Source organism: Neopelma chrysocephalum, unplaced genomic scaffold (genome assembly GCF_003984885.1).
Source record: "Neopelma chrysocephalum unplaced genomic scaffold, ASM398488v2 Primary Assembly neopelma1_23b, whole genome shotgun sequence".
Lineage (NCBI taxonomy): Eukaryota > Metazoa > Chordata > Aves > Passeriformes > Pipridae > Neopelma > Neopelma chrysocephalum.
Window position 1 is genome coordinate 14,388,761 of NW_020897692.1, and position 20,360 is coordinate 14,409,120.

Consider the following 20,360-nt stretch of genomic DNA (forward strand, 5'->3'; position numbering starts at 1 on the left):
TTTCCAAACATCTAAAAAGTAATTATTCTGTGCAGTAAGAAATGAATTAAACTCCTCTCGTATAACTGGGGATGTTCGCTTTTATTCCTATAGCTGTCTAATCCTTTTTACCAAGATCTTGGTCTCAGTGAATTAATTCTTTGCTTTAGTATGACATGCTTGGTGTATTTAGCCCTAAGACAATCTAGGGGTGACATAGGAAATCATTGCAGGCTTTCCCCAGAGTATATTCTTCTCTAGTCTTCAAGGAATCAATCCTGTAATGAGAAATTGAGAAGACAAACAAGAAAAAATGCTGGAGGCTGACTGAGAGACCGCTTTTACCTTAATAGCAGAGAAGGAACTCCTGCAAAAATACCCTGATTTCTGAATATCCTGTGACGCCTTAAGAATCCCTCCAGGGTGAAGTAAGCTATTTTTTTAAAAGAGAAAACAGTGATCCCTGGAAAGGCTATCTTTGTTTTGCAGGTCCAAAACATTTTCTGGAGGTATTTAGGATAGAATTCACCTTACAAGAAAGACTCAGGAAAAGCATTTACGCACCAGTTAGGTTCCATTTCAGTCTTGCTGTAAGCACTGAAACATGTAATTCATGAACTGTTTTTTTATTCTGAAATAAATGACAGTTTAATACTCATAAAACTCAATGAACAGAAAATCTCAGCCTGGGGCAATGGTGATGGTTGGTCCAATTTGCTATCCCATGAGCTATTAAACCTTCCTACCCACACTTCATTTTGTGCCACTCATGCCCACTGGTCCTTCTATCATTCATGCTTCATCCATATCTGGCATTAAGATGTCATCATCCGCATCCTGGGCTGCATCAAAAGAGGAGTGACCAGCAGGTCTAGGGAGGTGATTCTGCCCCTCTACTCCACTCTCATGAGACCTCATCTTTGTCCAGCTCTGGGGTCCTCAGCACAGGAAAGACATGGACTTTCTGGAGTGGGTCCAGCGAAGGGCCACAAAGATGATCAGAGGGCTGGAGTACCTCTCCTACAAAGACAGGCTAAGAAAGCTGAGGGCTGTTCAGCCTTGATAAGAGAAGGCTCCAGGAAGACCTCATTGTGGCTTTCCAGTACTTAAAGGGGGCTTATAAAAGAGAGGGAGAGCAACTTTTTACACCGGCAGATAGTAATAGGACAAGTAGAAATGGTTTTAAACTACAAGAGGAATAGATGTTAGGAAGAAATTCTTTACTCAGAGTGTAGTTAAGCACTGGAACTGGTTGCCCAGAGAAGTTGTGGATGTCCCATCCCTGGAAGTGTTCAAGGCCAGGTTGGATGGGGCTTTGGTCTAGTGGAAGATGTCCCTGTCCATGGCAGGAGGATTGGAACTAGATGATCTCCAAGGACCCTTCCAACCCAGTCATTCTATGATTTTAGACGAAAAATATAAAATAAATTTAGGAGTTAAATTAGCCTATTTTGCCTACAATATCTTAATTATTTTATGTTGAGAGGACAAAAATTTCCTTTCTTTTATTAACATACTGATTTATGAGATCATACAAATTCTTTACTATCAGATCATAGTGGTTTTAATGGAAAATATGATATGCATATATGAAATATATAATATCCATAATATATATTATAGTCTCTAAGATATATAATCAGATTCACTGTAATCTATTTAGTGAGTAAAAATGTGTAACAATAATGCCTAAGATTAAGAAAAATAGAGAAGTATTGCATGAAATTTTACCATATATTACATTATTCTATGACCTTATAAAAATTAAAGACTTGTAAATGTATATCCAGTTCACAAACAACAATAAATTTAGGTTGAAAGCCACCTTTTCAGTTTTTGCTTACATAGGGACTTTTTGTTTTGAATTCCAAATCACTCTCTGACATCTCTTTCTCTCTGCAATCACCTCCACATATCATTCACTATTAGTGCTTTCAGGATTTATCCTTCCCATTTTATTCCAATTTAGTTCCAGGACAGAGCTTTAGTTTACAGTATTCTAAATTCGATTATTATATGTCCTTCCCATATTTCTAATTGATTTAAGTCTTCTTTCTTTTCTCCCAGTCCCCACTAGTAGGTGCATGTCCTCCTAATTTATTGCTAAACTCCAAGTTTCATCAAGTACATTATTTTTTTTAAATCACTACTGAAGATATAAGTTCAAATACAAATTTATGCAGATGTCAGTATCCTATTGCTATTAATTTATACTGTTTGCATAGATCACAGTCTGGTTTTAAATGTGTTAAAACCTAAACCAATCTGAATTAAGTTTTATAGAAATATGAGTAATATCCATATCTTCTCATTTAATGCTTTCGTTTACCCATTTTACAATTCTCCCCCCCCCCAAAAAAAGCTGGTTAACATTTGTAGTATTAAAATAAATTTAATACAGAAAGTCATGGTGATTGTTAATATTTGTTTTACTTTCACATAGTGATATCCTTTCAGGTTACTTTCAAAGTTTTACTAGTCTAGAAATTGGATTCTTAGAACTCCAAAGTTAACTGTTTTCTTGTTAAATTAAAAAAAAATATTATACAATCCTGTGTTATTTATTTACTTTAATAGTCTATAATACACATTCCCTATATCACTCTATACCTGCATATTTGGATTTCTCACAGATGACCTTCTTGTTTGTCAAGTTCTTCATACTTTTTTACTGTTCTAGAATCACCCTTAATTTCTTATTCCTAAAAAGAAGCTTTTAAACTCAGATATTTTAAATAAGATTATTATCATCTCTTTCAGTCTTTTTGGTATTTGTTTTTTCCCTATGATGTTGTACAAAAATCCTCATTATCTTAACCCCTTTGGCTAGCAGTAATCCATTTCTCTTTTTATACTGCCTTATCTGTGCCCTACAAGCTCTAACTACAAATATTCCTGTCCGGCTGCCTCTCCTCTTTCCCCTTTCCAGAACACTATTCAATAGTGATTCCTTATCTTGCCTTTCAGTGCCAGAAGCTACCAACAGCATGGTACAGCTGTGACATATCACAAGGAAAAGGGAAGGCACGCAAACATGCTTCGCTTTGTGTGAGTGATGTAAAATACTGTAAGAAACTATCAATTTTTTTTTTAATGCAACCTCTTGGCAACACTGAACTTTGACTTGCTAAACACTAAACTTTTTCCAAAATCTATAGATTAAAGATGACTCAACCATAATTATTTTTGATTAATTTTCTCTAGAGTTTTTTATTAGTTATTCTTCAGATTAACTATTTTGGCCATTCTGCACACTGCCTTTGTGATTTAGGTCATTCTTCTACTAATCAGAATACTAAAACCTGAAGCATGATAAAGAATAACTAAAAAACCATGGACCATTACAGTGACTGACAGGAATAACAAAACTCATTGACGACACATACACTAGCTCCTATTGTGGCTCTAGGTATTTGCTGAATCCTGACATATGTATGAACTACTAGGGACCAAAACAACCTCACTATGAATCAAAGACAAGACTGAAATAAAATACTCAATTCGTTTTACCCTGAAAAAGGGATTAGACTATATGACCTTCAGAACCTTTCAAACCTAATTTATCTATGACTCTATTTCACATCATTTAAAAAACGCTTTGGAATCTATTTACAAAAATAGGTCTAAAAGTAAAATTTTAGCCTTAGGCACCAACTTTAAGATCTCTTGAGTTTTTTATCCCATCTGATTCCATGAACACAATGAACTACTCTCAAATATGAAAGAACCCCAAAATCTTAGCATGCATCCATATATTAAAAAAATACTTCAGTGATAATTTGGAAAACTTGAGCTCTTGTCTTCTGGGAATGCTCAGTTTCTGAATTCTGCACACCACATCACACCAGGGGAATGCTAAAATACAACCAAATCGTGACTATGGACTCTTAACTTAAGTGATCTTCCAGGGATTGCTATCAGTTCCAAATGCTCATTGCAATAAAAAAAGTAGTCCAACTAACTGTTCTTACCCCGCTGATGCTGCAAATGATTCAAGCTTCCAACCTTACCTATCAACGTTTTCCAAAGGTTTCCCAATTCTAACTTTAAAACTATGTTATATACATTCAGAGCAGAATCTAAAAAAAAAAAAAAATGTAAAGCTCATATGTTTATGAACTTTGTTTTCTAAATGATGAAATAGAACTGTTGCAAAGAACATCAGTTTGTTAATTTATTTTATTAGCGCTGAAATGACTGAGGGTAGCCTCAGAAACTGTGATTCTGTTGTTCTCATAAACTTCTCAAACTTACTGGTGGAGGCATAAATTGCCTTTTCATAGCTGTATATCAACAGTTCCTGCAAAAATATAGGAAATAATCTAATACACATATAAAAGAATAAGAAAAACGCCAAATATTATAAACAAATAAAGTCAGGTTAATGTCACTAGGAAATCTGTTTAAAGATTTTAACTGCATATTTCTCAGTGAGATGGCATTGATTTTTTCCCAAGTTACCATGGATTTGTACATTAACGGAACACATAATTGTTAGGACTATACAACTGAGTTCTGTGTGGTTGTGCTTATTATGTGACTAATGAGTGGTGTACACAAAAATGAAATTTCTTGGAAAACAGAAACGTGCACTCAAAGGTCATAGGGGACACCTGTGTGGACAAAGACATTTGTGTATGATATCTGGCCAGAGTTCAAGATTCATGCTGCTAAATGTTCATATGGGAGAACTAGCACAACTTCAGCTGTGGCAAATATGCCAGAGACAGGGTGACTAAAAAACTGAGGTGGTAATTTAGAGCATTTTCTTGAATAAAAAACAAGTATTCAGTAATAAAACAACTATTCAGTAATAAAAATTAAGATTAACTGAATAAAGACAGCTCAGATAGCAAGAGTGCTCCCAGCACCATAGCCAGTCAAAAGCACATAGATCTAACATTGCCCCGAAAAGGTCATCAGTCCATCTGTTTCTTTGGCAGAGGTGACAACCAGTCTACATGGATTACTCTCTCCTAACAGTATTTAACATTCCATAATCCTCAAACCAAACAGAGACAATCCCACAAAAATCCAGGGGACAATCTAAAGCATTTCTATGCTATTGCAGACACAGTGGGCTTGGAGGGACAGAGTTTTAATTCTGTAGTAAAAAAGCACTGATTTCAACAGTTTCTGAGCAACTAGATCTTCCAAAGGAAATTGTAAGTGATGTCTCTATGTAGACAATTATTTCCATTTCTCTGAGCATAGAGCATGGTTTATTATAAGTAATTTGAAACAGAAATAACACAACATACATTGAATTGTTTTAATCATTTCATTTTTAGCACATTTGTACTCACGAATGAAAGTATCTCAATGTTGTTTATAATTCATGTGATTTCAGAGACTTCTTATGTCATTTAGATTAAGGTATTGTCAGATTTGAGTGGACTGCAGTGCATTTACACGACAGATCTATTAAAAATGCAGTAATTATTTGTGACGTTGAAACCACTATAGTAAAAAAAATAAGATCTTGATTAAATAACACCTGTATCTTTGTCTTTCCTACAGTAATGAGTAACTAACTTGTAACTGTGCTTTTATATCAACAGAAAAAATAATGCTTGCTATAACTAAAATCTATAAATTTCACCGTGAATTTCATTTTTAAGAGTGCGTGTGGCTCTTTCTAGTAGTTCTTGTGCTTTAACTGACAAGAACCCAAAACCAGAGAACATGAAAGACCCTCTGGTTATCCTTGCCTTCAATCCTACTAACATCAGTGGAAAATAAATACTAACGTAAGCAAAGCTGGACAAGCAACATCATTAAAATCTTCAAGATTACTGCAGATGGATTAACTCACAATATTTGCATATGGTCTAGATACCTGCTTTGGTGTCTAAAAAAGGACTAAGCAGAATTGAAAGCTTCATTTCAAGCAAGTGGTGCAGATTACCTGAAATTAGCTCCTGAAAAGCCTATGTGTGGACATCCCTCTTCCTGACAGGCCTAAATAAAGGCTTCCAGGACTGCACAATGCACTTTGTTCTCTCTTTGAACTTGAACGGGGACCTAGGTGAACATATAAGTGTGCTGTGTGCCAGAAAAAGGCTGCTGATGACCAAACCTCCATATGCTCTTGGGCAATGCTGTATATCTGAGAGAGTACTGAGCTGACCCTGAAGACTTTTTGCTCTTGTTCAAAAATATCGGCTACAGAAAATGATGGAGTACACCTTTCATATATAAATATGCTAAAGTAAGTATCTCTTAAGGAGAAGGAGACACAAGATCTTGGTTACACTTAGCCTGAGGAAATTTAAGCCCTTATTTTCTTTTTCCTGGGATACTGCTGTCACTAGATTCAGGGGGTCAGCAGAAGCAACTCCGAGGAAACAGCACTATGTACTGGCGGTTGAAGTGACTTAAGTGAAGAGGGAAGACTGGGCTCTGGGACATATAGGTGTAGGACACACCTACACATTGAATTCACATCCTAGCTTAGCCCACTGCATTTTGGTTGCCTGGATAGACTCTTAACATCAGAGAAGTACTGGGACTTTCAGAAATGACTGAGGCATGGGCTGGAAGGCATACCCTGCCTTTTGTGACTGAAACCTATTTTGTGCATAAAACCAATGGAGAAAACCAGTGGAAGCAGATGGCACAGGGCAGTGGGAGAAAAGAAACAGATTTGCAGAGTTTATAACAGAGGAATCATGTTCAAAGTAGAGTATAAAGCTGGGAATACTAGACTCTTCACTGACCTTCAACTTCAACTGATTGTATGACTGGAGTGATGAGGAATCAAAACCAGGAGATTAAATACAGGGCTTCTATTTCTTTGTCCAAGCCTGTGCATTTCTTGGGCTAACTGAAAAAAAGACTGTTTTTTCTTTTGTTTTCAGGTTGGGTTTTTATTTTGTTTTGTTTTCATTTGTAATTCCTACAAAGCTTCTGTGTTTGTTTACTTCACCTGTTTTATGCCCTGGATACGATAAACTGTAAGGTTAGAGTACTAATAAGACCGCAGCTCTGTGAAAGTGCAAGCTTCTGGGGAATCTGAGTGTTTAGCTAAAAGAATAACGTAAAGAGCTAACAACCTAGACACAAGACAAAGCAAAGGGGGAAAAAAAGCTAAAAACATGCTTAGAGCCAGTATAATTTCAAGGGAAGCTTAAGTATGTATAAACCCTGTGTTAAGAGCTGCTAATCAAGAAGCCTGCTCAGTATTTAGCTGTGAGCTCCACTGGGGTAATGCGACAATTTTTAACAGAGACTACAAGTTACAAATACCAAATATGCTGAAATGGACTTTGTGGCCTGAGGGTCTGTCTTATGAGAGGCACAGTGTGTGATCATCCTCCAAGTTAGCATGCACATAAGGTATTCTCTGATCAACACAGCACTTTGTGTCTTCGCCAGCACATCACTTCTACCATGAGCAATGCGTGTCTGCCAAAGGAACAAAGAAGAATACCGGGGGTCTTTTCAACTCTATGCCAAAAGGATCCCTGTCCTGAAATGGCAGAATTTCCAACTGTATCACAGTACCAGACACTATCTTGGTGTCATATCACAGTAGTGTCTTTCAATAAAAGAGATTCAGTATCTTCAGTACTTTTTCCTCTAGAAATCTTCAGTGTACCCTATGTCTATTCTCCATTGTTTCATTTACTTATGCATTTTGAGTTAACTTGTATAAAAGACACAAATACCTTTTAAATTTTCATCTTTTGTGTTAATTTGAAGTCTAATTTTCTCCTTGTGTAAAGGTCCACATAGGGTTCTCTTCAGAATACCACAGTGATTCTCCTTAATATGCCAAAAAAAGATCACCTTTAGTTAACGGTATTCACCCTTACAATGTACAAAGACTGTAAGTAGTCATGAAACATAAGCTCAGGACTTGTAACAATAACTGAGCTGTGAAGAAAGACTGAACGGACAAGACTGAACGGACAGGGCTACACAACTCACAACATTCTGTGCTGCTAGCAAAATAACTTGTACTTTTTGAAATCAGTCTTAGCAACCAGATTATTGAAAATTTATTGATTCTAATGCAAAGTGATTTTCTACGACTTTCTATGCCCAAATGTTTGAAGTTAAATATTGTGGTTGAAGTATACACACAATGGAAAACAGACCTTAGAAATGTAAAAAATCCTTTCACACAGCATTATTTCAAGATATTCAGTCAGGATTTTTAAAAATGGCACTTACTGACCTCTGAAATCTAATAATTGCTGGACAGTGTTTCCATAGATCATCAAAACATCCTGCATGCTTGTTTTTGCAGTTTTCACCCTCATGCGATCTAAGTAAATTCTGTTGTTAAGATGATCATTTTGTTGTGGTTTTTTTACATGTATCCTCACATCCTTTAGGGCCACATATTCTTCCACAGCTCATATTATAGTAAATACTATCTTTCAATACTTCATAATTTAATGCCTTCTCCTTCTTAGGAAGAACTCCCTGACAGTGGTTGTCATCTCAAATGACTGTCAACTTTATGTTCAGACACATATTTTAGGGATAAATACAAACTCCAACTTACACAAAAATAAGAATTAAAAAGCATTTATTTTTATAGTAGTTGTGTGTCCTGGTTAGAACGGCTGGGACCAATTCATCACTGGATGGGTGTAACCCAAAACTGTGTATTCTATAGCCTTCCATGCCATTTCCCAGAAACTGTTGTCAGTAGAGGCCTGCGAGGTGGGAGGATGTTCCTGTCCTCATACCCTTTTATGGAATTCCCCGCTCTGATACCCTTTTATGGAATTCCCCGCTCTGAGGGAGGGACTGAGCACTCCCGCCTGAACTGGAGAATATATAAACTGGGAGTTTCGGAACCTTTCCACCTCTCGTGGGATCCAGAGGAAGACTGCAGACCACCACTCTCAACTAGACTGCAGACCACCGCTCTCAACCAGACTGAGACCACCAGCCTCAACTGGGCTGCAATCACCACTTTTGACCAGACTGCAACAGCTCTCCCACCAGCAGGTTTTTCCCCTCTCCCTTTACTTTGTACTCGGGGGGGGGGGGGGGGCAAGGAACACCACTTTTGTTCATGCCCCAGGGTGCTGGGTTATACATTTGGGTTTTGCGGGTTAAAACCACTTGTCTGTCTGTATAATTGTACTTATTGTATTATTTTAATAAATTGTTATTCTGACTTATAATCTCTCTTTTGAGTTGAGTTCATTTCCCCTGCTGGTTAACTTTTAAACCAGCACATTGTGTCAGTCATAGCCAAACACCAGCCAACTGCTCCTAAAGAGATTCCTGTTTTTATCCAGACGTGTCTAGTGTGATACCATTTGTCAAATGTAAATCAATAATGTGACACTACTTTTTTTTTTAATCTTATGAGAAAAGATGCATGCTAAAATTTTGCATGAATGCTAAAATTTTGCAACAAATTCCGTGGCAGTTTCTGAACACATTCAACGAAACAGAAAAAAAAAAGTACAATGAAAATAACCATGGCCATTCTTCATGATTCTAAATGTATTTTATTGCAGACCCACATCGCAATAAATACGGTACTACCACTGCCATTAAAAAGCCTCAGGACACATCAAGTATTTTCTGAACTTGTTCTGTTCTTCCTGAAGCTTTATTTAACTTGTTTAATGACCAGCCAGCTATTGCCTGATTTGTTTAACTTTTGCTTATCTCTGTAGAACCATATTCTTTTTACAGATGGTAGCAACAAACAGTTATTCTGTACAGAATGACATACTTATTACCCCAGCATAACAATGCAATGCAGAAGAGCAGAGTTCTGGTAAAGAAAGAATGGTTTGAGAGCAGAGGTGCCCAAGCAGGTGCAGGGCAGGGGAGCACAGGTCTGGAAGGGCCAGTGAAAGGCAAAGGATGGCCCTGGGGACCTCAGAGCTAATGAATAATACACTGATGATCAGCTAAAGCAGTGTAGACCTGGGAACTGGACAAAACTGGGTTCTAGGATAACAAGAACAAAGAATATTTATCTAACTTATATAAGACAGGTCATATATAGTAAATTAATTGATATTATTAATATATATTAATAATTATTTGATTGATTGCATTTTATTACTGTTGCTGGGATTAATTTTTAATAATATTTAGAGATATTAATATTAATAATAAAATAATAGTTTCCTGTTCTAATATTGATTAGATATATTTCAGGAACCCATAACTTCAACTGAGGGTATTTACTGGCAAACCTGCTTTTTATTAAATCCTATTTACATAAATAATGATGTTGATTCAATGAGAATATTTATGTACAAATGAACATAAAAAGCAGGAATTTAGTCATGTCTAAAAAATATTTAGATGCTACATCCTGGCACGCTTGGGTACCCTGTCATGTCTTATTTATTCTAGAAATTCAGTTATTATAAAGTTATTGTACATGTTATCAGACTAAAACCTACTTTTTGCAACACTTCAGATTTTACATGGACAAAAATCCATTATCCAAAAGCTTAAAAATATGAAATACGAGATAAATGTAAGAGTCCTTCATTCCCTTCATCTATTTCATCTGCAAAGCAACCAACAAAAACACACTTTCACTTCAACCACCAAAAATACCTCGGAAGAACACAGATTTGATTTTCATCAGATCTAGGAGGGAAAAAAAACCTTTCATGCTTAGCAGAGGTGGCATAATCTATTTACTCTAAGTACCCATATGATGCTGATTGCAGAGCACAACTTTGATGTACTTATCCTCATAATATCACCAGAAGGCGAGGCAGTAACATTCTAACAATACCACACAGAAAGAAACTGATGCACAGGAGCATCAAAAAGCATTTACAAAAGAAATCAAATAAATTTACATGCCTCATCATCACTTTCATGACGCACATTCCAAATGGGGACCTCCAGAATGTTCATCCTGGGGAAGCCCACACCTGCTGGTGTTTATGAGCCATAAGCAACATGTGCAAGGTGCACACAAGGGTCTGGGCACTTCCTTACTGTGATAAGTAGCAAACTCCCAACCGGAGTGAATCAAAAAGTTGGTCTTGGATCAAACCAGCTTAAACAAGCTTTGCACGAGGCACAGCCGGAGACTGGCATCCTCCTTTCATAATCTTCTGTGTATAAACTGCCAAGCCAGACCCGAATGTCCTGTAAACAACTGCAGCACTTGGAGCAATCTGGACTCAGTGGCTCTTTCTCTCAGAAAGTTCTGTCTCATCAAGGAATAGGAACAGTCTTTATTTTTCCCAAATCTGAAGCTGCCCTAATTTTTGTGAATAAATGAAAAATCCACTGGACTAAAGATAATGAATATGCAACAACTTGAACATGCATTTACGAGACAGGGAAACACTGATTCCAGGGCTGGCTCTTATTTTTAAGTACATTTAAGTACATTAAATTCTCCCAGGACAACAACTAGCAAACTTTTGTTCTGATTATAATTCTGCTTCAAGAGGTATAACCCTGTTGCATTTATGAACCCAAACAATAACCCAAATAATAACACTGAAGCCCTATGGCCCTATACATAACTCCCACAGTTTTATTAGGTGTTGGAATTGGATAATATCCCAGCCTTGGTACCTTTCTCCCTTCCAAGGAGAGTGAAACTTCACGATTCTCTCTGTATTATTAGTGACTTACTAGACATTTGGTGCAGACGGACCAGCTGGACAAGGCTCTGTACTCACATTACACCTGCAGTGCTGAACATTTTTCCTCCTCTCCTTTATCAGTGTGAAGCACATCTATCAACCTTCAAACATACCAGTATGGAGCATCTGTATGTTTGCCAGTCACTTCAGATATCGGCCAATGCCACAGAACAAACAAAAACACTTCCAAGGATAAAAACACAGTTTGTTACAGTTGAAGTTGAAGTGCCCAGCTTTGCAGATAATTGAAATCTTCTATGTATGCAATACAGAAGAATATGTTCACAGGACAGAGAAGCAAACACTCTAAGAAAATGTGAACCATTTGGAATTCAAAGAAATATTCCACACGAAACCTTTGGAGTTAAGATTTTCCAAAACCCTTTCAGGAAAAAGTGTTCTTGCACAAACCATGTGCAACATTATTTCTCATAACCAATAAATAGCATGAATTAGATTCCCTGATTTTCTAACCTGTAATTTAAACTCTTTCTAGCTGCACTACAGGAATGAGCTACAATGGCTTCACAGACTCATCTCCAAGTACTCTACGCACATTTTCACAGCAATCTGCACCACTCTTTAATGGTCAGCAGGAAGCCCTGGATAAACATGTATCTTGGACTCTATTTTGAAGTATCTGCCAGTAGTACTGTAATCAAACCAGGTACACTTGCCTAGAAACAAAGTATTACGTAACTGGCTGCTAACATATCCAAAAGAGCAGGCAAGGGTAACATGTATTGACCACTTTTTGATAAACTTTTTTTCCTAAGCAAATCTAAACTGTGCTGAACGAGCATCACTGTTTCTCTTCAGCTCTTTCTTGTGCCACATTCCGAGGAAGGTTTAGCTGGGCTGTTGTAGCACACTCACTCAACATCAAGATCATCCAACCAAAAAAACCCAAGGTGATTAGTTTTCTTCTTGGCTGGTGTACTGACACAACTCAGGAAAGAAGTAAAGCCTGAGCCATCTCAGCAGCAATGGGGCCTCAGATTCTCACAAGCAACTTGTGATTACAAACCTCAGTTGGTGACACTGGTTAACAGATTCCTACTTAACATAAGGTATTTCTAATGCTAATTAAAAGTGGTAAGGTTAGAATTCCTGTTAATCTTTATTTTTCACAGCTAAGAGTTGGTGAATTGCTCTTTGGATTCTTCATCCCCCCACAGTCCTCCAGTGAAGAAGTTCAATAGCATGTAACTATCAGCTATGGCTGAGTTATAAACCATGCTATGAACAAACACTGTCTCTGCATAGGAATGAGCTAGCAGTACATGAACAACAGGTCAGCTCTCAAAACATTTTACATCTCCTGAAGAACTGAAGAGAGCAAATTGGTAAAAATTGCCCCAAAGTGAGTAACATGTTCTCCCCATTGTCACCAATTTTCTATCAAGATACCAAAAAATGGATGGGATTCAAATATTGTATTTTTCTGTGGTTTTGCCATTTCTAGGAGATATAAATAAAATTTTAACTTAATAACTGAAAATAACTAGCTTCCAAATTTCAGTTGTATGCATTTTCAGCACTATCAAAGAAACACTAATTTGAGTATGTCATATGTCTTGTTTCCCCTTCAGATATGAAGAAACAAAAAACCAAGAAACTGAAGTAAAGTGCAGACAGGGACAGACTAACCAGTTAAAACTGAAAGTGCAACAAAAAATTGTTGCTTTTTTTTTTTTTTAAGTACATCTGCTTCACTCTACTCAATGTCAACGACGGTTTCAATAGTAAAACTACAGTGAAAAAAAGATTTTATAAATAAAAACTATGAAATAAATTGCTTTTGGTAGTAGGAATACATGCTATTACTGTTTCACACCTCTTCCATGGGCTCTAATCTAATCTGCATTTAGACCAAATTATACTGATACCATGAGGAATTTGTCTTGAGTAAGGACGATAATTTGGCCTTTGCAGAGTAAAGTAACAACACTGATCTCACACACTGTTATTATTGATTGCTTTTACTAATTCTGATGGTGGCTAGTACATCGGAAAACTGTGTCAGTAATTTGACAAAAACTTTGTTTGTAACTTCTCTACAAGATTAACAATACTGAGAATGACTTTGAAAAATTTGACTGTCTTCCTCTTGAGATTAAACTAGCATCAGAAGGGGCTCAAATGCTGAAATATTCATAAATCAGTGATGCATAATTTGTAAATTTGTACTTTATATCATGTACAACTTTCTCTGTCCTAAAGAGCATTTTATATTTCTTGTTAACAGTGAATGCAAATAATGCTCAATGGAATTCTGCAGTGACCTTTGTTTTATTACAATTACTGCATATTTATAAATGAACAACTAAACTTCAGTTTGAGAGCTACAACAACTCTGACTTGGAATCCTTTGATAAAACACAACTGAATAAACTTCATAAAATTAATTCCCTAAGAAGAGAAAAATCAAGTCTCCTCTGAAAATTCCTTTGTGTATATCCACACACAGAGCAGATTTTTTCCATGCTTTTGCAAGAAGAAGACTAAACAAAACAGCAATATGGATAGATTTGAACAGAAGAGGATAAATTGCCTTAAAAAGAACACAGGAGAACAGACTGGATGTAATACATCATCTAATCACTGTATTATATAAATGTATAAAAGAGAAATACATATGTATTATCCATTGCATAATAACAAGAAATGCAGTACCTGCATTATGTCATAATATAATTCCATGTAAAGTCACTGAGACTTAATAACTGAAATTCCACTCCCACTACATAAATAGAATCATCACCAACTTCTGCTAATGGTTGTTCTACACTGGAACATTTCCGCATTTGTCAAAACCACAAGGAAATCAGAGGACAAGGTCTAAAATACAGTGAACGCATTGTGCATCTTACCCACCCAAACAAAAGGTAATGGAAGTATTTGAAGACAAAAGGCACAGATTACTGCTATGAGAAGGACAAATAAAGCAAGCATGACTGGTCTGAAACATCTGATGGTACAGGACTCAGTACTATCAAGTACTTGTTCACTGGAGGCAGCAGCAAGCAAGTTTGAATTCTGTTCCTAATTTGGATATTTGCTTTGACTTCATTCTGAACACTTCATTTCTTTATATACCTTGCCCATTCTTTATCACTGGCTTCTATTTATGTTTTCTTCCTAAATCTTCGTTCGCGAAGCCTAGCCATGAAAACTATTCATGTTTTGCGCTCTTTAGAGCGGGGGTCTGTAGCAGTATTTGTGCCCAGCTGGGAGCAGGTCTCCACAATGTCTGAGTGTGATAATGCACAAAAACAGAGGTTTAATTCAAGCAAAAATTACAGGCTGGGGAACTAAAATCCTGGTTTTGGTAATAACATACTATTCATCTGAAGTCATGAATGTTTTGAAGAAACAATGAGCTGATGAAAAACTTGTATTCAGATCCTATGCAGGACAGTTGTGATCCCTCTGAAGGCAGACACTAGACTGAAGCAGGCTCACCTTTCCCACAAAATAAGTAATATGCCATCTGGTTAGTGTTAGAAATGCTAAACAAAATATGGATAGAATCTGTGATTCCTAAGAAATTACCATGCAGATAGAGAGAGCGAGCCAAGTACATTTACTAATAAAGTCTTTAAATAACTGCAAGCAAAGCCATTTATGTAGGCTGTTTTGTACTATAAAGGAAATGGTCTGGGTATTTTCCTTTTTGAAGGCATCAGAAAATTTACTTACGGGTTGATCCAAATCCCACTGAATCCCGCACACACATATGAAATGCTGATTAGTCTTGCACACAAACTTCTAAACTTACACCAAAACAAGAATTTTCATAGTTTACCGAAGTAAATCAGGTGGAAATGATCAATACAGCATAAAGTACAATCATTTGTGATAATCGCATATAATACTTGAAAACAAAGATAGGCCTTATTGATTAACAGAGATTCTGATCATGAATTCTTTTTCTACAGTGCATCACTTTAAAAAAAGAATTTGAAATCAAACTCGCATGACTGTGATAAATTATCTTATTTATTATGAGTGGTTCGGAGTGACTAAAATATGTACTAAGAGTATAAATTTTTAGGGTGATAATTTTCTTTTAGGAAAAGAAGTCAAAAAGGGCATTTTATAAAGCACACTGGAATCCACAGGAGATTTTAAAATATTTCTTTCCACTGGGAACCAGACTGACAAACAGAATGTCTTTAACTGATTTTATAAAACTTTCTATGATGCTTTTGGCCATGAGCATTTTAGGAGGTACAATATTTAAATAAAAAAAAATTATTTAAAGTGAAATTATTTTTCTTTACAGTCTAGATTTTTATTGAGATCAAACTGCTTGTAACAGTGTGATAACAAAATGCTTATGACTTGCATGGTAACAGGTTATTTTAGAATATCAGTTTAAAGTTTGTAAACAATATTTCATAAGGCAGAATGAAAAATACCTTCCACACAAAATTAAAAAGTGTGTTCTTCCCTTACTGCTCATCTTCCTTTGTCCCCTTGAACTCATGAATAAATGAGCCACAGCAAGCGGCAGGATATAAAAACTATTAAGAGTCTTCCAAGTATGTTATTGTACTCATTCAATATTCTGGACAACTGTTTTTATTTATTTTGGATTTTCTAAGTTTTGCTTCAGCCTCAAATAATCATTGCATAATAAACATTAAATATCCTTCTAGAAGTGTAAGGTTGTTGGACTCCATTTTGTAATTTTTGTTCCTACTAGACAAATCCTGCAGTGATTTAACAGTTTAAATCCTCTGACGGGGCCATGATATGACACGGTATTAATGACTATGACTTCCTGACTAGGGATGTCCAGCTTACTCACCCAGCTAGTGACCTCTGGGTATGTGGTGAATATTATTAATTCATCCTAAATGTGTGCAACAGGAAGCGGGCATTCATGGAATGATATATAAATAAATGCATCCATGTCATGAAAGCTCCACAAAACCACCCACATCCTACATCTTACTATTCTTCAACAATGTGGCATAAATTATTGTGATCCTCTTTTAAGATCTCCCCGTTGTTTCCAATTATGAAATCAGGAAAAAATAAATAAATCATTGCTGAATACTGTGATGCTGGTACACAGTGAGATGCTAGAATTTGTTACAAAGTAGACCAATGCTACATTTCTAGCATAATAAAAAATCCCCACTAAAACTACTTTAGACTGTCTGAATGAGATATACAAGATTAAGCCTGGAACTCCAAATGCTGAGATTTAATGAATGTGAGTATCCCCTCTCTTCTGTTGGATGTAAGTAAGAGGACAAAAAATTCTTTTCATTGTTTTATGAGGGCCCTGCTCAGATTGGCAGTAAAACATGGGGAAAAACTGTCTATAGTATCTGTCTAAGTAACTTTTATAAAACCCCACAATCATATTACAGTTTTGCAATGGCCACAATAAGAAAAGACATTTTTGGATTTTCTTGTCCTTGTTCAAAAAATTGTATGGATCGACTACATGCAAACGTTTTACAGGTCCACTAGATTTGGAACTGAGTCCTGTCTTATAGACAGAAACTTCATAACACAGTTCAGTCACAGTACTGAGAATCCAGAGGACAAATTCCCCATAGCCCTTAAATTCAAGACCCCATGAGAGTATTGAGATCTATTTGCTAGCGCTTTTATCTAGGCTAAGCATCTGACATCTAATTTATCTAGGCTAAGCATCTACAGAAACAGACCTAGATATAAGAAGTGAAAATGTAGCGATTTTTAATATTGCTCTAATCAATGACACCAAAGATGTCTTCTATCTACAGAAGAAATGTTGAATAGACCACATATTTCCAAACTATTTTATTACAAAATAATAGTTATAGCTTCTTTTTTGACCTACTTCCTTTTATTGTTCAACACTTCAGCACATTTAGAAACACAATCATCCATTGTATACTTGTCACATCTTTTGTAAAATGCAACACTTCTTAAAAAGGAAAAATACTGACTTTCATCCATTTTCCTAAGCCATTTATCATACTCAAAATTGTAAAAAACTTCAGAGATTCAAAATAGAAACAGTAGGCTTTAATCTAAATGCTCTCTATTCTAAAATGGGACTGAAAATAGTTTTGGGAAAAGATTTTGCACTTCATACAGTCAAGCTTGATGAAAGCAAATCTGAAGGATGGAAGGGTTTTCATAATACTGTGGAAAGCTGTCAGGTCTCTGCAATTCGTTTCCAAAAATCATTGCTAGGCAACGTCAGTACGAAACCTAAAAGTAATACACAAATTCATAAAAACAGAGTCTTATCAAATCCAGAGCACTTTCCCAATGGCAAACTCCATTCCCTTTAAAACTCAACTTACACTGGCAAAACTGTACTTTCAGTTGTCACTAAGAACCCTAACAACCATTCTCTTACTTATTGTCTACCTTATTTATGCTACTTGTTCCAATATAACTTGAACCAGATTGTTTGTGAAAACAAAATTTGTATTTCTTGCCTTAATGTTTGTTGACAGAAGTGATGAATTGCATCATGTTTGTGGCAAGAGCGTTCTACATCTTGATCCCTCAATAAAGCTTTCAACTGAACCACAAACTAGCTTTATACAGACAAATACACTGACTGATGTGCCTAATGAATGTGACTATATCTACAGAAAACAACGACTCAACACACCCCTCTTGCAGATTTTTAGCCTTCTGAGGAACAAGAAAAAAATGCTTTAAACACTGAGTGGAAGACAAAAAGTGTACTGCTACTGAGAAATACTGTGAGGCTTAATTTGCAAACTCATTATTACTTCGAGTAACAATCTGATGACTGATTTCCAAGTGCATTAAAGCAATTAAATAAAAGTGTGAAATAATTTTAATAATGTTAAAATTCTCAGCAATGCCCAAAAAAAGACTAAATACAGTGAAAAGCAAGCAAAGCAAACCTTCCACCTACCAAGTGAAATTTCCACCCCCTCTAACAATGCCATTTCTGAAGCTCATATGGAGGAAAACGCATAAGTAGGGGCAATAATTAAAATATGCCTGAAACTGGAAGCAAAATATGCTGGGAACATGTTATAAAATTTAAGGGGAAAAAAAACTAAAACAAGTGTTTGCCCGAAGTTTCCTCTGTCCTTTCCAATAAGTACCTTTCTGAAATAGATGCTTTAACTTGGAGACACGCATCCCCTTGGAATTTAGCATGTTTTGGGGAAAGATGTGAAGACACCCGGTGGTCTGTGCACCCCCCTGTGCTCGCGCTCCCTCGTCCCCGGCCCCACCAGGCAGCTGGTGCCTTAGGACGGCAATCAGAGGCAGGGGCGGAAGAGGAAAGGATAGATGCGCCTTTCTCCCACGGGGACACTGCCTCCCGCGGCGCCGGGGCCGCGACGGCTGCTCCGCCCGCCCCTCCGTGGGGTCCCGCTGGACCCTGGCGAGGCTGAGAACGCGAGGCGACCCCCGCACCGCGGCTGCGGTTCCTGCGCGCGTTCCGCTCTGCGGCGTTTCCATTTTCTAGAGGGCTCCGTAGCTCCCCCGTGACTCCCATCTCTCACACGGTGGAGGCTGAGGGAGCGCAGGCGGTGCTTCACCCGAGGCCGCTCTCGGGCGCTGCGAGCCCAGCGCCGGGCGGGGGAGGCGGCGGCGCCCCCGCGCAGCGCCCGGGGCTCCTGCCCGGCTCCGCCTGCTGCGGCCGGGGCTGCCTCCGCCCCCCTGGGCAATAATTAGCTCTAAACTATCTTAAATACCATCCCTGCCGCCGCTTCTCTGGGAGGTTTTTACGGCAGCCGAGCCTCTCCCGTCCGTTAGGATCGTTCTGTTCCCGGGATGCTGGGTGGCGGGAGAGGCGCGGAGCCGCAGGACACCGAAAGTGTCCCACCCCTCCCCCTGCCCTGCCCTTGGACGCTGGCTCCGCGGCAGCTGGAGCAAGTTCAGCTTTTCTTCTCCCACAGCACTGGGGCTTGGCTGCCCTTAAAGAAAATTCTCTCCTAACAACGTGTCAATGTTACATTCCTCCACAAAGCAACTTCTATTAGGGGGGCTGGGAGCTTGGCAGTGCCTCGCCACAGACTGAGAGCTTTGTGGCTATGCAAAAAACAAGGAGAGAAGGAACATTTCCTGCATTAAAATGCAATACCCAAGGCTCGATAATTTATCCCCCCGTCCCCCATTCCCTCACGGCAGCTCTGAAGGCCCCCCTCGCCCATAGGTTGCAGCCAGAGCCCCCCATCTAGGTTCAACCCATGCCTTCCCTACCTCGCAAGCCCCTAACGTCCTTCCCAAAATCACCCTCCCCACCCCGACCTCCCCAAAATGTCAGGCTAACACAAGAAGTATGTAGAAGAGGGACTAAGCGGAGGGCTGCCATGCTAATTGCTGGACCCCTGTCTTCACACCGTTCCACAGCTACCCCCTTTTTCCAGCAGGGACATGAAACAGATGCTGGGAATGACACATCAACCCCCCCTCCCCCTCCTCGCTAATACTGCAATGAGATTCTGAGCCTTCATCTCTGCCAGCCAAAGCTGCCTGGAGAACAGGTGCAGCAGGAGCCCCCGGCCCCTTCGCAGAGCTCCCAGCACGTTAAAGCAGCATGTCCTGCCTGCACAGTGTATCATATTGCCAAGTATCTCAGGCAGAGAGTTCACCCTGAGGAATTGCATTTGCTTTTGGTTTTGTTTTAGGTGTTCTGGCCCAGTTGGGACCAAGTGACCTGAACATGGTAAATCTCTTGGTCTTTTGTCAGGTTGCCTGCATGCCTTTGGAAATGTTTTCCTTGCAAAGTCAAGGGATCATATCAAGAGGGCCAAGGTTTTGTAG

At 38.0% G+C, this 20,360-nt stretch overlaps 1 protein-coding gene across 9 annotated transcripts in view; it reads right to left on the reverse strand.

Moving 5' to 3' along the window:
- ADGRB3 (adhesion G protein-coupled receptor B3) overlaps positions 1 to 20,360 on the reverse strand; it is a 478,342-nt gene that overhangs the window by 453,491 nt on the left and 4,491 nt on the right. The gene's annotated exons all lie outside the window — the stretch shown is intronic.